This window comes from Rhinolophus sinicus, chromosome 18 (genome assembly GCF_057876585.1).
Source record: "Rhinolophus sinicus isolate RSI-liver-muscle chromosome 18, RSI-T2T, whole genome shotgun sequence".
NCBI lineage: Eukaryota > Metazoa > Chordata > Mammalia > Chiroptera > Rhinolophidae > Rhinolophus > Rhinolophus sinicus.
In genome coordinates, this window is record NC_142518.1 from 105,781,164 (window position 1) to 105,797,752 (window position 16,589).

Below are 16,589 nucleotides of genomic sequence, written 5' to 3' on the forward strand. Positions count from 1 at the left end.
GTTCTGTTAGTAGTTGCTTGGTATAGTTTGGTGCTCCCTGATTGAGGGCATAAATATCGATGACTATTATGTCTTCTTGTTGTATAGTCCCCTTTACCATTATGAAATGTCCATCTTTGTCTCTTGTTATGTTTTTCACCCTGAACTCTGTTTCATCTGATATCATTATGGCTACACCTGATTTTCTCTGGTTACCATTTGCTTGGAGTGTCAATTTCTACCCTTTCCCTTTGAATCTATGCTTGTCCTTGTAGCTGAGATGTGTCTCTTGGAGACAATATATGTTGGGTTTAGTTTTTTGATCCAATCTGCTACTCTGTGCCTTTTTATTGGTGAGTTCAATCCATTTACATTTAGGGTGATTATTGACATGTGAGGATTTCCTGTGATTCTATCTTTAGTTTTCTGGGAAGTCTTTGTCTCCATTTTAACTTTGCTTTTTGTTGTTGTCTATTATTTCTGTGGGTGGTATTCTATGATGTTTCCCTCTGTTCCTTCTTTTATTACAGTATATATTTCAGTTCTGGATTTTTTTTGAGTGGTTACCCTTAAGTTTATGTAAAAGTAAGTTTGATATTTAGAGTATTCCATTTTCTTCAGCACGCTTACTTTCTCCATTCCCATATTCCGGTTCAGGCCTTTACTCTCCCCCTTTTTGAGTTGTGGTTGCCACAAATTGTCCCTGTTGATGGTGGTTGAATAGCCTCCTTTAGTATTTCTTGTAGTGCAGGTCGTGTATTAGAAAATTCCCTCAGCTTCTGTATGTCTGGAAAGGTCTTTATTCCTCCTTCAAGTCTAAAGGATATCTTTGCTGGGTATGTTATTCTTGGCTCATGGTTTCTCTCTTTCAATAGTTTGAATATTTGGTTCCACTCCCTCCTGGCTTGTAGAGTTTCTACTGAGAAATCTTATGATAATCTAATGGGCTTTCCTTTGTAGATTACCATCTTCTCTTTCCTGGCTGCCTTGAGGATTCTTTCTTTGTCGTTGATTTTAGACAGCTTCAATAAAATGTGCCTTGGAGAAGGCCTGTTGGCATTGAGGTAATTAGGTGTTCTATTTGCTTCTTGGATTCGAGGATCCAGTTCTTTCCATAAGTTTGGAAAGTTCTCATCGACTGTTTGTTTGAATATACTCTCTGTTCCCTTCTCTCGTTCTTCTCCTTCTGGTATGCCCATTATTCTTATATTGCTCTTTCTGATGGAATCAGAAGGTTCTTGTAGAGTTCTTTCATTTCTTTTAAGGCTCAAGTCTCTTTCTTCTTCCATCCATGTCATTTCCAGGTTTCTATCTTCGATGTCACTGCTTCTTTCCTCCGTCTGGTCAACTCTGCTACCTAAACTGGCTATTTCATTCTTCATTTCTTCTATTGAGTTCTTAATCTCCAGAAATTCTATTTGGTTCTTTTTTAAAATTTCAATCTCTTTGGTAAAATGCTCATGTTGTTCTTTGATTGTGTTTCTGAGTTCATTAAACTGCCTTTCTGTATTTTCTTGCTTCTCATTGAGTTTTTTTAGAACTGCAATCTTGAATTCTCTGTCACTTAAGTCACTTACTTCCATATCTTTAAGTCCATTTTCTGGAGACTTTTCACTTTCTTTCTGAGCTGTCTTGTTGCCTTGGTTATTCATGGAAATTAATGATTTATTATTTCTCTTCCTAGACATCTACAGGAGTGGGTTCTGCAACAGGTTGATAGGAAGTGGTCTTTCTTTTGTTTTCCAGTATGTGTTGGTAGAATGTTTTATTTTCTCTCCGACTGCAGCCTTTTTTTTCCTCTCACACTGTAGTGTTATGTTTTCTCTGCACTATTCCAGCTTCTCACACAATGGGGGGATTCCCTGGGAGACGGGCTTCTCCTCTGTTAATAGTTCGTCTGGGTCACAGGGTGCAGTGTCCATGAGGGTATGGGGAGAGCTTTTGATGTTCCAAAGCTCTTCCAGCTCCTGATTCAGAGCCTGTATGTTTCAGCAGTTCTGTTTACTCCTGCAGGGATCCACCAAGATAGGTGGGGCCAGGGGCAGGGTGAGTTGTGAGAAGTGGCCCAGAGCAATGGCGGCGACCACCGCTGCAGCAGGTCCTGCTTCCACAGCTCCCTCCCCCTTGCTGGAACTAGTTGGGCTGCGAATTTGTGTCTGCGGTCCACAGTTCTCAGAACAGCAAATATTCTATTCCTTTGATCCGACACTGCCACTGTTCTGCTTCTAGCACCGGGCAGGTGGGGGCAGGGCGAGCTCTGGGAGGGTAGGGAGGGGGTGGCTAGTCTCAGTGCCTAAGGCTTCCGTTCTCTGCTCGGCAGTGAGGGCTTAAACCACTGTTTTCAGCCTTCTTCCCTCAGTCTTTTCTCCAAGGTCTCTGCCGTGAGAGTTGGGTTCATCCATGTTATATGCTGCCCCCTCAGCCCTGTGGGCCATAAGCAGAGCCCTAGCAGTCCGAGTTCTTCCCTCTCCCGCAGCTGCAGTAGTTCCGGGATGCAGCGAGCTTGGGGCACTGAGCTAGGTCTCCGTCCTGCGCCTGCGGGACTCCGTCTCTGCACTTCTCCCTTCTCTCCTGCCCCGCTCGCATGATTCACCTACTTTTAGGTGAATTCAGTAGTGGGCCTCTTTGTCTTGCCTGTCTGCTGTGCAGGGAGTCCTTTGTGGAGTTATAGCTGACTAATTTGTTGTAAATTCCAGGGGAGATTTCCAGAGGCTCACCTCACGCCACCATTTTGATGACGTAATCTGGATTTTTTCCATGTAGCATGAGTGGAGTGTTTTCTGCATGGGTATGTATAAAGAATATGGGATACTGGAATTTTTATTCTCTTTTAGAATCCATACCCTCAATTCCACTTATCGCTACAATTGTGATTTAGAGCCCTAACTATTGGTACTAGAATCCTGGATCCAGAACTTAATTGCTGTGTGACCATGGGCAAATTGTTGAGCGTCGCTGAGCCTCAGTGTCCCCATCTATAAAATTAAGCTTGTTGACAGGATTAAATGAGATAATGCATTCAAAGCTTCATGACCCACAAGGGGATGATAAATTAATGTTTCAGCTCCTTTTTTCCCTCCTTCTCTTTAAGAATAGGAGCGCATTTCGCTATTTACTTGGCTGTTGATTAAGCATTTTATAGTCAACCTTTTCTTCATGCTTATGGGGAAGCCGGTATCATGAATGAATTTATTATGTATAGTCTCCAGATTCCATTTTGATTTTTATTAATATCCTTCTCTATAAGAAAACCTATCTGGAATACTGCTGTGTCAAACTTAGCCTGAATTGAGATTTCTTCTCTTTCACTCATTCTACGCTTCTATTGAAAGAGGACTGGCAGTGCAGGTGAGTGGAAAGGTGCCCCATATTTTATTTGGTAGTGAAAAGGAGCTCAGAGGCTTTGTGTAATCCTGAAATTTGGCAAAATCAGCCTTTTACTACTTGAAAGTATTGTCTCTTCTGTATTAGATGATACACAGGTTTATGGGTATCCTTCCTAGATATAAGTTCCAGTGAAACCTGTCTTTTATGATCATAAAAATGCACAGGGAAAATAATAAAGCATTAGAATATTGAATTAAAATTTGTTTGTTATTCTCAAAGTAACACTATACCAATTTTTATTACATTTATTCTGTTTCTTAGAGCATAACAGAATATTATATCTAGGGCAGAAAGCCCTATGAAGATTGCAAGGAAATTTGAATTACATTTTCATATATCTACAGCGTCATATGCCAAAATGAAAAATGTAAATAATACAGTTAGTTCTCCGAAAGATAGCCATTAGAATCCATCTTATTTTATTAAGACATATCAATGTCAGTGGGAGCCAGCTTTTATTTTCTCCATGTGCTAAATCATTGTATGGCTTTTGTTGAAATGTCGTGGATGGTTTTTAGCAAACCAAAATGTGATATGGATGTCATGTCTCTGTAACGCAACTATTTTCCTTTTTTAATTAATATCGTCTAGAGGTGTTAAAGCCTCATTATTATTGGGTCCTTCAGAGCTCAGACTATGCCTTCTTAGTGTTTTGTAAATCCACAGCACCTGCGGTTTTAATAGACACTTGAGGATGACATTTTGTATGTCAAGGGTGGCAGGGCAAAAGAGAAAATATCTCTGTTGCTACACTTGTGACGTTTTAAGATTTCTTACATTCTAAGATAATAATAGAGTTGTATAAAAGGGAACCCAATCAAGATACACCAGGATTTGAGTAAGAACCAAACAGTTCTCATTTGGCATAATAGATTGTTTTATTATAAAATAGTTCAGACACACAGAGCCCTAAAGACAGTTTTATAACACCCACATATACACCACTCAAAATAAGCAAAAGTGCTAACATATTGCATATTTGCTTCGAATGGGAAATAAAATAATTTCAGATACATTTAAATTTCTTCCTTTTGAATCCCTTTTGATCTCTTCCTGGAGGCAACCATTAGGTCGAACTTGGTATATGTAATTCCAGTCTGCTTTTATCATTTTTACTATGTATGTATGTAGCTATAATCAATATATAATATTGTTTTGTTCGTTTTAAAATATACATAAATGGTACCGCACTGTTTATATAATTTTGACTTACTTCAGTTGCATCATGTAGTGTTTCTATTTAGCTTGCTTATTTGGTTTCTTGACCTTTATTTTCCCCGTCTTTGTAGGGTTTAAAGTTGTCTTTACCTGCTCTAGCCCTACTTTTTCACTCTCCATACTGATTTGAAAGTTATTTCTTTTTATTGGTAAGAGTCCAATACACAAATTACACATTCAAAGGGGGTTATTGAAAAGAGTTTAACAAAAGGACTGCACGCAAGGGTGTGGGCAGGGTTAACAAAGACAGGGGATCATGGATAATCTGGGGCTTCCTACAACAGGCTGTAAGAGACAAAGAGAAGCTATTACTACCTTGAGGTCTAAGAGGCAAGACGAGGGGACCATTTTCAGGGCCCAGCAAGTGCAGCAGCTGCAGAGAGTGCCTTCCAATAGGAGCTGTGACCTTCAGTAGAGGAACACAGCTACTGCCAAGCCAAGAAATCAGAGAGCAAGAGAGGCCAGTTGATGCAGTTATTAGAGGTAAGTCTCTAGATGCACAGAGCAGGACACAGATGAGCGGAGACTGATCTTAAGGGGCAAATGGGAAAAATTCAGTATAAGCTTCAATTTCTGTTCCTTTAATGGCAACCCTTAACATTTTTAACACACGTATTTAAACTCTAACTATAATCAATAGCATTGCTCCTTAAGCCTTCAGAAAGATTAAATTCAAATTCTCCCATTCCATCTTCCATTCTATGTATGTCTAATACTTGACCTTGTTTTCAACTCCTCCAAATTTGCCATTTTACTATTATTTTCGCTACTGTTGTTATTATTATTTTTGTCATTATTTATTTAGATTTAACAATATATTTTAAACAATTTCTTTGCTTTTTCATCCTACTTCTCCCTTATGTGTCCGATTTCCTTTATTAACATAGAATCGTTTTTCTGTGGAGGTGTCTCATGCCCTTGAAGTGGGGGGCATACCTCTGGGGGAGTTCTGCGTTAACTGCTGCAGGGTTTCCCCAGTTCTACTCTCGTGTTAATTCTCAGTGTAGACCTTTCACTCTCCAGTGGGTGGTACATTTTTGAGTTCCATTTCAACAGGGTCACTCTTTTTCTCCTCAGCGTGACAGCGGTGGGGGGAGGGCAGGGCAGGACAGGAAAGATGCCTTATCTTGTTCTTGGACCTGTGGGAATACCTCCCCCGCCCCCAGTTCCATTTTTGATAGATTTTATTTGATAGACTTTTTTTCAGGGAGCTCAGTTCCAGCTCCTTAGCCACACACATGTCTCAGGGCTTCTCTCAAGTTCATCATATATCCCTCCTGCTTACCTTCTGGCTTGGAGGACCAGCTCTATTTTTGTTACTAGGGGTTTCCCTTTTTTGCTTTGAGACTTGGGTATACACTTTTTAAAAGAAAAATGCATTTCATCCAGTACTATATGTTTGAAGCCAGGGGGGACGTTATCTGTGTTAGCTTAGTTGACCATATTGACTGGAAGTTCAATAATGGATTATTTGCAGTTCTGTAATTCTATGAAGAGTATTTGTGCTTTGTGGTTTTTGTTCTATTGGTATTTCTCATCCACTTTTCCTATTTCTTTCCTTTCCATGCCTGGGTGTTTTGATCTCTTTACTTTACTTGGCTTATTTTTCTTTCTCTTGCTTTCTTTATACTCAATTCAGATGATTATTTTTGTATATTACAGAAAAATGGAAAGCTGCCATTCTACTCATTATGCTTTCAATTCTATTTTAAGTCTTACATTTTCCAGTTGTCTCAAAATCTTATTGGACTCTTTGTTGTCTCCACTCGTTGGCTGTCTCCCCTACACTGTGCAAGTTCTTCAATTAGTCAAATTTCAGCATCTCTCCCTATGCTTCTACCCATATCTTGTCACTTGCTGATTTCATTTGCTCCTCAGCTTGCTGCATTTGGGTAGTTGCCTGGAGACAAATTCTGGGCATTTTTTTCCTCTCTAGCTATCCAGGATGGTAAAACTGAAACACTAAAATAAAACTGCCATAATGTTATTTTCTAATGGCAATAATTTTTACTCCCATATGTGCTTCATTTTGCCCAATATCTAGAAGAAAATAAAGACTTTATTTTGGGATAAAAGTAAAAGGAAATATAAATTGTAAATAGAAGTTAATCTGGCTGCAGACTGTTTTTTACTCAATGTCTGAACCTGGGAAATTGTGTGACATTGCCAGTGTGATTGTAAGAGAAAATCAGCACTTAGATTCTCAGTGTTTATATTGAACAGTCTTTTGAAGAGATTTTAAAAAATTACTAGGTCTACAAATTCAGGTTTGCAAGCAAATGGGATTATCCCTTCCCACTTATGCAACCCTCCTTTTCTTCCTCTTTGTTTTTATTTTGGTTTTCTAACATCATGTGTATTAATTCAAGCAATACACGCACAGAGTTTAAACTAATATTTCAAGGCTCATAAAGAAAAACAGCACTTTTCTGCCTACACATCTTAGCCCTGTACCTCCGAGTCAATCTACTTCCAAATCTTTGCCCTGCTTCTTCTGGATTTTCCTTCCATATTTCTAAATAACATGCATATGGTGCCAATACTTGCTTTTTCTTTTTCTTTCAATTTTAGACATTAGTTGTTGTCTTCCTACCATGGAAAGTTTGGACTTAGCACTCCCACACCACCCCCGCATGCTCTTAGTTACCCTTTCCTCCCCATTGTAATACTATCAGAATGTGTGGTTTACTGAATACTCAGTATTTGCATTATTTTGTCTTTATAAGAATTGTTCACGAAAGAGCCATGTCTGTTAAGATGTTTTGTTTTGCCTAGAATTAAAAATGGCCTTGATTTTCCACTTGATTACTCTTCAATATAAAGTCATTAATTCCTCCTCCCACCCCAAACTCTCCTAAGTCACTGTAAAATCTTTCTTCAAGCACATCAAGTGTTATGTCAGTTTCATCTTTTCCCCTCAGAGAGCCTTCGGTCACAGCTATTCTTGGAGTCCTCTGGCTTGCTGCACAGTTGGAATCCTATTATTTCTATTGAGCCCTATCTTTGAATCCCCTTCACCATTCTCCTGAATTAGATTTCCTGGAGTTAGTTTCCCTTGGGTTGGTCAGTTTCTTCTGACAGGATTGTCCAGTCACCTACATAGTGGATATCTATCAGATTTTTAAGTGCCAGGAGGGAAAAAACTGATCTTCTTACCTTCAGAATTGATACGGCTTTGCTCCTCTGACACACCATTGATTAAAGCAAACCACAGAGCCAATCCAGAGTCAAGATGAAGGATCTACGCAAAGGTCTAAGTACTAACCTTGTGTTGCTCTGAAGGGGGGACTAGGCACTGGCGTCGGTGCATAGTTTTCCGAGGGGAGTACTTTGAAAGTGACCGTAGTGATATTCAGCAATGAGGTATGTAGCACTTTTTCTAGGATGAGCTCGTGAACATAATTGGCAGACCTTGTATGTCACTCATCACCGTCACAGACTACTTCATTAAGCACTTAGGTTTCAAATCTGCTTAGTTTACTAAGTGCTTAATGAAGGCCCATCCAATTTCCATCTTGTCACATGCTGTTGAACCTCTCTTCTCTGCCGTTTTCTCTTCTCTGATTTGTTTTGTCCTTTCTGTTTCTTTTAGTGTCATTGTACTGAGGATTCTGGAAGGCGTGGTAGCAATCATGTGTGTTTAGTCTGCCATTTTGAACCAGGCATCCTTTTCACCCCCTTTTTAATCTACTTCAGCTACCTTCCTATCTCTACAGTACTTATTTGGCGCTTGTTTATGAAGACGTCACAGATACTCACATCCACAAATAACGATGGCTGATTTTCATTAGATTGTTTTTCTCACTGCTTTTGGCCTAGGGTAATTTTATGGATATATTATGACATAAGAATTGTATTTATTCAAAAGTATCTGTTTATTAAACTTTCAAAATCTGAAAAAAATTTGCAGTGCAGGTTTAGAAGGTCTGAACAATTCATGAAGTGAAATGAGATTTCTTGCTTTGGATTTTGTCCTTGTTTTCTGTAGACAGCAGAATGAAGATGTGTAGTTGGACTTGGACCCAAAGGGGAAACAAACCTTTAAGTCCATTGCATGTAATCTGAGAAGGTGCAAGCTTTGATTGTAGGAAGACAGTGGAATATAAGTGAAAAGAGTAGCACGTTTGACCTTGGACTTCCCTAAATTAGAATCTCACTGTCAGCACATATTAGCTATCTGACTTTGAGCGTTTCATTTTAGCTTTCTGATTCCCAATTGCCTTGTACCTAAAATTGAGATAATTAAATGTACCCAAGTCGTGGGTTTGCTGTGTCGATTCAGTGAGATATTATATGTGAAAATAACATCTCAAAGTATAAGCTTTCTGGAACACTTTATTCCAGAAAATATAGAGATTTATCCCAAGGAAGTACTTAGACAAATATGCAAGCATTTTTGTACTAAGATTTCATTGAGAAGTTTATAATAGCAAAAAGGATAAAACAACTAAAATTTTCATTAATAAGTGGTTATATAAATTATGACCCATTCATATAATACAGTACTATGTCAATTTAAAAATGAAAATTAATTATTATTCTTTTAGGCACATAATGCAGTGGTTAAAAGTATAAACTCAGAGCCCAACTACTTGGGTTTGCATTCTGAGGAGTCATCTACTAACTGCATGCCTTTGGATAACTCACTTAACCTCTCTGTGCCTCAGTTTCCTTTTATAAGATATGGATAATAGTAGCAGCTAATTCTTTGGGTAAAGGATTTAAACCATTGCCTGGCATATAATAAGTTGCTATATAAATGTTTTCCATCATCATTTATTGGATGCTTATAGTCAGATAAGAACAGATATAAGGTCTGACAATTAAGTTTGCGAACTCATCCTAGAAAAACTGCTGTATACCTCACTGCTGAATATCACTATGGTTGCCTTCAAAGTACTCCCCTTGGGAAGCTATGCACCAATGCCAGCGCCTAGTTCACCCTTCAAAGCAATTTGGGAACTCTTTTTCTGGAATGGCCATCAGAGCTGTTGCTGTATTACCCTTGATGTCCTGAATGTTGTCCAAATGTCTTCCTTTCAATATTTCCTTCCTCTTCTGGTAAAGAACAAAGTCATTGGGGGACAGATCAGGTGAGTAGGGAGGGTGTTCCAATACAGTTATTTGTTTCCTGGCTAAAAACTCCCTCACCGACAGTGCTGTGTGAGCTTTGCATTTTCATGATGCAAGAACCATGAATTTTTGGTAAAAAGTTCAGGTCGTCTCACTTTATCATCACGCAGCCTTTTCAGCACTTCCACAGAGTAAACTTACTGAATTGTGTGTCCAGTTGGTACAAATTCATAATGAATAATCCCTCTGATATCAAAAAAGGTCAGCATCATCATTGCAACACATTCGCAAACTGTCAGACCTCATATATGTTGTTGTGTTTTCAGAAATGCTTTGGCTATTTTGTCTTACAGATTGGATTCTTTAAGATAGTTTTGCATATCCCAACATGCTTTATGTGTCAGGTGAAGTACCATCTTCAGTAAGGCACAGGCATTTGACAAGGGGTAGACAATAGGAGGCATGTTCTGGGAGCATTAAGTGGGCCTTATTCTAGAACACCATTGTCTCTATAAACATTTTCTTGGAGCAGATGTTCAGTAGTACATCTGACCTTTGGGAAAAGAAAAATATGGATTTATGCAGAAGGCACCTTGCCAACATAGAAATCATCCCTGAATAAATTCATGGGTAAGTGATTGATTTTGTATTATCATAGTGAAATATGGGAAAATAGAAAATCTACCACAGTGATCTGACTTCCAGCTAGAAAAGCTAAGCAATGTTGATTTATTTCCATGTTCTTGGAAGGGTCATGTAATGGCCTTGCCTTTGCATTTGCTAGGCCTCTCATCTGTAAATGCACTAGACACACAATGACACTAACACTTATATTTCCTTTAAGCTACACGTTGATGGTTTTCAAAAGTGTTATCTGGTTTTGTCTGTACAGTAACCAGCAACACTACGAATTACCTAATTAAAGCAGGTTGTTTATTCCTTTTTTAAGGGTAAAGGAATAGGCAATCCTGTCTAAAATCACTTGTGTGAAAGAACACAATCTGGTAAACAGTAAAATTGGGACTTCAAGCCTGATCTGCTGAATTTAAGTCCAGTGGTCTTTCCACTATACCATTCACTTATTCATCCTAGCACTATCAACTTTGTGAAGACCTGTACTAAATGGGACTCAAAGAAGTAGACTCATAGACATAGACAACAGTTTAGTGGTTACCAGAGGGTAAAGGGGAGGAGGGTGGTAGAAGAAGATAAAGGGGATCAAATATATGGTGATGGAAGGAGAACTGACTCTGGGTGGTGAACACACAATGGGATTTATAGATGATGTATTACAGAATTGTACACTTGAAATCTATGTAAGTTTACTAACCATTGTCACCCCAATAATCTTTAATTAAAAAAAAGTAGAATGCCGTCCTAACCTGTCACACCCTGTTAATTTGATTAGGGATACAAAATGCAAAATGGCTCAAAAAGGAGAGTATCATACACAGCACTGGAAATGGTCCCTCTTAGCTTGTGATCTTTCTTAAGACCTAATGGAGGGGGAAGATCATATGCTCTCCTAGAAGTAATTATAAGCTTTGGGGCAATTGCGAGGGTAGAGAAAAGATGGCAGACAGCAGTAGCAAAGGTCTGGAGTCCGAATAAACTTGTTCACTTTTGAGAGGGACAGAAGGAGTGGAAGCAATGTGTGACGAGAGGATTTGTGGGTGAGGAAGATGGGGCTGGTGACGTATGACTTCATAGATCAGGCTCAGGCATTGGCCATGACTTTCTAAGCAGCAGGGAATCACCAGAAGCTAATAGAGGAACAAGATGGGGCAGATTTGAGGAAGAGTAGCTTAGCAACAGTGTAAGATGAATTGGGAGAAGCTAAGCCAGAGGGGGAGGACCAAGAAGGAAGAAACTGATATTTCAATTGTGCGTTGCACATGAAAGATTTAAGAAATAAACCCACAGAGCAGGAGCGTTTTGCCCTAGAGAGATCATTTTGTTTTATCCCCCAGTTAACTCTAACTGGGGGCAAGTTCGGAGGTAGAAGATGAGAAAGAGGAAATAATATCTGAGCTCCACAAGGAATTAGCTTTCAAGTAGCACTCTCTCTCTCTCTCTCTGAGTAGTTGTGTTCCCAACTAATGCCACTGATGTCCAGAAACCTCCATTCCACAAAAGGAATACTATGTGACACATTCATGGGCAATGTATCAGTCACTGGTGGCTTGACTTCACACCGGAGGAGAGCCACACGTCTGAATTTCAAGAGTATGCATGCATTTGGGTTAAACAGCAAATAGGCCCCCAAAGAGCTAAAACTATAGACAGTTGAAATTTCTGTAGTTGAGTCAAATTGTCTCTGTACTTAAATTGCAGACATTGACATGAAGGGCACGCTCCTGTTCAAATATCTGTTCTGGTCTATAGATACGTTAGATTGATGTAGAGCCATGAGACGTTTTGAGCAGAATTCCAAAGGAAGAGAAGGACCCAGGTGAGAGCAAATATACTTCCGTGGTCTCATTGCCTTACATAACAGTGATTGATATTTAGCACGTAACCCACCCTATAGTTATCCTTGTACCGCGGTTAATACTGATAATAATGATGATTTTCCATCTATCGATGTAGGCTAAGTATAATTATCCTCACCTTATAGTGCACTACCTTCTCGCCTGATTCAATGGCCAGGTTGAATATTCTGGGTAAATAATTCTCCCTCAAAGAAGATTGTCCACAGAGAAACTAGTTTCTTGGCACGTTATATGGGGAGCTTGGACATGTGGTGATGACAGCAGCAATGTAGAAAAGATAAAGCCTTACAAAGGAGAGACCAGCACGTCTAAGTAATTGTCTGCATATGATGGTCAAGGGGAAGTTGCCACTCCGATAGAAGTTCAGCAAAAAAGTTTTGTGACCCTGGAGAATGGTGGCACCCCTTGAAATTATAGCAATGATGGGTCAGGGGACACCATTTGGAGGCTAAACGTATAAGCTTCATGTTTGCTATTTCAGGTATGAAATGAAGGTGAGATATTCAAGCGGAGGTAGCTGCAGACAGCTAGAATGTGTGCTTAGAATTTTTCTTAAGAGAAATATCAATTCAAGAGGTGCCAGCATAACGTTGATGGAAGGTGCTGTGAGTGGGGATGGTGAGAAGTGAATGCAGAGGCTTAGGTCTGGTACCCACAGTGAAAAGAACGTGAACAATAAAATAATGGAGGAGCAACTGTAGACATGGCAGGAGGTAAGGTTGCCAGATTGAACAAAAAACTGGATGTTCAGTTATATTTGCCCTTCAGGTAAACAATGAATGATTTTTTTTTTTTTTTAGTATAAGTATGTCTCCAATATTGGGGTTATCACTTTGTGAGGTGTGTCACAACATACTAATCCCTATGTTGTTTTGTATACCTGAACCTAATAATTAAAAACAAATATCGCACGGGACATATTTATCTGAAAAAAATATTTGTTGTTTATCTGAAATTCAAATGTAACTAACTGGGCTTCCCATATGTCATCTGGCAAATCATGTCATCTTGACTTAATAACATGTCAAAAGCTGCAGAGAGGTAAAAGTGTCATGAAAAATACTTACTCAATAGTCTTTTCCCTGTTCCTGAAAGATTCCTTTTTGCGTTTACTTTAGTAAATAAATGTAATGAAGACTGTGGTTTGATGTCCTGAGCTTAGGATGCTCTAGGAATGGCGTAGTCACAGGCAACTTCGGGCCGATCAACGTAGATCTGTTTTGTAAATAGTTTCCTGTCTATTGATCTTAGAACTTTGTCAGAATTCATTCTTGTTGGCAGAGTGAAGACTGCTCTTCTTTAATGTCTTTGATTTCATTGAAATTTTGATGAAATTGTTTACATTGTACATTTCCAGTAAAACTGTTTCTAAAAATACAATACCAATTTAGCAATGCTAAACCCCAGAGTCGGGAAGAGTGCAAGCAAGTGAAGATTCTTTTTTCATGTAAATAGTTTTGAAATGTTGATTCCAAGGTATTAGTTTTAACTGTGCTTTGTCATTAAAACATAGATCTAGTAGACTTGTATTTTGTAATGCATCTTTGAGTTCTTCCAGTGATCACCTTCAAAAATGTCAAGGAAACAAAATCCAAGGAGTATATATTGATTTTCGATCATTATTTAAACTGAAAGGCCAAAGACTTTTTGCAGCTCCATAACATCCTAATCAAATTATATCTATCTTTTTTTCTAAATCAATTCTTGCCCCATCCAAAGCTACAATTAGTAAAGTAATCAACATTATCCTGGATATGCTATGAAATAAAAGTTTGTAAGCTTGTGTTTAAGAGATTTATCTATAGATTAAACTGCGTTCGTGGAGTATATATGTTAAACTGTGCACAAGCAATATCCTATGTTACACGGGCAACATTTTGCAATGTAGAAAAGCCATGTAATATATTCACAAATGAAAGATAAACTGTTAGGCTTTATCCTCTTGTAACATTGGAATACTTGATGTTAAAAAAGAGTGTCTCCAGACAATAGTTTAGTGGTTACCAGAGGGTAAGGGGGGTGGGGGTGGGGGATGAGGGTAAAGGGGGATCAAATATATGGTGATGGAAGGAGAACTGATTCTGGGTGGTGAACACACAATGGGATTTATAGATGATGTAATACAGAATTGTACACCTGAAATCTATGTAATTTCACTAACAATTGACACCCCAATAAATTAAAAAAAAAAGAGTGTCTCCTCTGATGTTAGAGTAATGATAGAGTATGGCTTAAGTCTGAATTCATGTGTCCTAGCAGAGATGAGAGCATTTCCATCTAGTGACTTACCTTTTCCCTGTGAAGTAGCAGGTAAGATCATCTGAGAGAGAGAGGGGGATAAGTGGTAGAGGAGTTGATGAATTGTGTTGATATTTGTGGAGAGTGGGAATGTTGATTAAAGGAATGTGATGGGCTTGCTAGGCGGAGTTGAGGGCCCATTTCCAGCTAATGGTTATGAATTTACAATGGAACCAATTTGTATATTTGCATGTAATATGGTGTCTAATATTATACCAACAGACATTTTTCAACAAGGGTCCCAGCTTGAGCCTAAAATATGTTGACAATGGGAATCATTCACATCTGCAGGGCCAATTAGAGAGACTCACAGATGTTAAGGGGTAAAGCTTCCTGCTGTAGCAACATCTAAAGTACACCATCAATGAAATTGTTGCAATGTCTACATTAATTCAACCTAACAAAGATGACCATACAAATGCCAGTAATGCTGATGTCTCATCCCTTTCGGAAGCTAGGAGAAAATGTTGAACTTAACCTGGATATTTCTGCAGTGCAAGTTTAGAAAAACTTTCTTGGCAAATATGAGAAAGCAGAAATATGTTGCGGAGGCAGAAGAGGCTTATTGAAATTTTAAATCAGAAAATTCTAAAAATGAGGGATGATGGATTCAGATATGGTAGTTGTCATGTGTTTGCTTCATCTTCCACACAAGAGGGGATTTCCCATCTCTCCCTGATTCCCAGGAGGGATGGCCTAAATCCCCCCTTTCTTTACTCAACTGTCCAGCAATGCTTTTGCAGAGCCGGTCACCATTAAGGTGCCTGCCCTCCAAGAGTTCTCTATGACAAATGTGATTGAACATTCTTCTTTAAACTCTATGCTATCAAAGCACGTAGGAAAAACATAATGCTAGGTGTGGCTTTCTCCAACTGACTTTCTAGGCCATGAGTCTTGGGGGAACAGGGAGATGTATAAAGGACATGTTCTCAGGAGCACGTATGTCACATGTGGGGTTACAATAACTAATATATAAAAATTTTGGTTTTAGCATTCCCAGTAAAATGTCCATGATACTCCTGTTCCTGTGCATCTATAAACTGGAGATGATGATGACATCTGCCCTGATACTCAGAGCTGTGTAAGGTGCCCTTGAAATAATGGATAATAAAGGGCTTTAAAACTGTAAAGCAGCAAGGAAATAGGAGAATTTCCTATTTGATAATCCAAATGTTCTTTCATCCCACAGCTATTTTATGCCCTCAGCTTTGAAAGCCGCTATGAATTGTGGTCAGCTTTTCCTTGCTCCATCTCTAATTATTGTGGAAAGAATTTTCTGTCACATTCGTTTATCACATACTGAGTACTTAGCGTGCAGTATGCATTGCGTCCTAGGTGCTGGGGATGCAGTGGTGACGATGACATACACGGTCCCCTGCTCTCACGGAGCTGATATTCAGGTCATGTAAGCACCTCCCTCCCCAACTGTATACCAAGATGCCTTGAAACAATTTCCATTTATTCTTCTGAATGACGTGACCTCTAATAGTAACAGTGATGGTAACCCTGTCATGGTACCTTCAAACTCCTGTGGTTATTTCACCTGTAGCATTCCTTACAGACAGGTCTGCTTCCTCTTAAAGGTATTACTGTGTTGAGTTCATTGTCATTATTGTTATCAGATGCCTCAGCATTGCTGATACCTGCCTGTCATCTTTCCTTATGGCGGGAAAAGGTGTAGTCGCTTTAGGCCGTCATGGGCCATGGCTAATGAGGAAGGGTTTACAGACTTACCATTTTTGTGGTGGTGTACATTTTTGACAGGGGGTGTGGTTTATTTGCTTTCACTTATTAGCAGATAGAATCTGCTGTTTGATTTGTACTGATGTATATGGATTTCCTGATTTTATTTATTTTACACAATACCTGGTTTTAGAGCATCGCCACAGTAGTTGCTAAGAAACCACATTGCTCCACTGGCCCTAAGATTTTATTACAACAGATGTAAAAGTATGCTGCTGTAGAAAGCATTTCATTTAGATAAATACTCTTCCTGTTATGCCAACAGAACTCATTGTTTCTCCTCTAAGGCTTGTCTACACAAAGGGAGAATTGGAGTGACCATTGCTTTCAAAGGAAAAGCAGAAATGTTGAGATGAATTAGCCACTTGGCTGAACTTATTTATCAAATTCACCAATTAA